The following is a 1,650-nucleotide window of genomic DNA, read 5'->3' on the forward strand; positions in this document are numbered from 1 at the left end:
TCCTTGCTACACCACCTTTAAGTCTTTGGGGAAAGGGTGCATATGGGTTTAGGGTCTCCCCTTTCTTTAGCTCCTCCCTGTGTGTGGGATGGGGTGCATGATTTTTTTCTTCATGATTTTCCCTTGAAATATCTTGGAGATGTTCTGTTTGTGTGTGCACTTCCTTCACACTCCTCTCATCACTTATAGTGATCATCTTGCATTCTTTCCACCTTACTTTCTTTATTTATCATCTTGGGTTCTTCTCTGTGTTACTTGGGAAACTATCAGTGGGTTTGGGAAACTGTTGAGATAGATACCCCAATTGGGACTCCAGCCTCTTGATGGTGTCCCCCTAGTTTTTTATGTTGGCTCGCACTTCATCCTTGAATATTATGTTGTCTTGGACTTCTTTACATATGTCTTCAAGTAGAGTCTCAATTCTGGAAAGTCTATCCTCGGTTAGTGATGGTGGGTTGAGGTTAGGTGGTTGAGAAGGGTGACTGGGTGGGTGTTGATAGGATCTCTGTGAGGTATGTTGGTGAGTTGCATTGTTGTTGGGATTGTGGTTGTGGCGTCTCTGATCTTGGCCTTGGTCTTATTGATTTCCCCACCCAAAGTTAGGGTGGTTTCTCCAACCAGAATTATAAGTTTTGGAGTATGGATCATGGGTCTGTCTGGGTGAGTTTCCAACATAGTTGGCTTGTTCCCAGTCACCTTCTTCTCCTGCACTCACTCCTTCTTGAGCTGGTGATGAAGTGATGACTGCTGCAACTTGGTTTTCTTCCACCTTCTTGGTAAGATCCGCTAACTGCTTGGTGATCATCTTGTTTTGAGCTAGCCGTGCATCCATGTGGTTCAGCTCCATTACTCCTCGAGTGTTGCTTCTTTCAGAAGCATAGAAGTAGTCATTCTCAGCGACAGTCTCAATGACATCTATGGCTTCTTCAATGGTTTTCTTCTTGTTTAGAGAGCCCCCTGATGAAGGGTCCATGGCCTTCTTTGACTCATAAGAAAGACCTTCATAGAACATGTATAGTTGAACCCATTCATTGAATATGTCTGGTGGGCATCTTCTTGTTAAGTCCTTAAACCTCTCCCATGCCTCATAGAGAGTTTCACCATCTTGTTGCCTGAAGGTTTGTACCTCTGCTCTCAGCCTGTTGATTCTTTGAGGAGGATAGAATCTTGCCAAAAATTTGTTCACCATGTCTTCCCAATTTGTTAAACTCTCCTTCGGGAAGGATTCCAGCCATTTAGATGCTTTGTCCTTGAGTGAGAATGGGAACAAAAGCAATCTATAAACATCCGAATGAACACCATTAGACTTCACGGTATCACATTTTCTCAAGAAGGTGGTTAGATGTTGATTGGGGTCTTCTTGGGCACTTCTCCAAATGAACAGTTGTTCTGAACAAGGGTGATGAGTTGGGGTTTTAATTCAAAGTTGTTGGCATGTATGGTGGGCTTTTGGATGCTGCTTCCACAATTTCCTGGGTTGGGATTGATGTAAGAGCCTAATACTCTTCTTTCCTGCCCAACATGATTCACAGGGCCTTCTCTGGCATGGTTGTGAGCTTCTTCTTCATGGTTGTTTTCCATGTTCTCCTCTATGTTTGTTTCAAAGTACTCGTCCTCTACCTCATCACCAACAACTCTTTTCCCTCTTGC

At 43.6% G+C, this 1,650-nt stretch overlaps 1 non-coding gene across 1 annotated transcript; it reads left to right on the forward strand.

Moving 5' to 3' along the window:
• The first annotated feature begins 1,037 nt into the window (after positions 1–1,037).
• Positions 1,038–1,141, forward strand: LOC130978302 (small nucleolar RNA R71). Its single transcript, XR_009085953.1, has one exon. It is a non-coding gene; the product is annotated as a small nucleolar RNA R71 (small nucleolar RNA).
• Positions 1,142–1,650: the final 509 nt, after the last annotated feature.

Source organism: Arachis stenosperma, chromosome 4, assembly GCF_014773155.1.
Source record: "Arachis stenosperma cultivar V10309 chromosome 4, arast.V10309.gnm1.PFL2, whole genome shotgun sequence".
Lineage (NCBI taxonomy): Eukaryota > Viridiplantae > Streptophyta > Magnoliopsida > Fabales > Fabaceae > Arachis > Arachis stenosperma.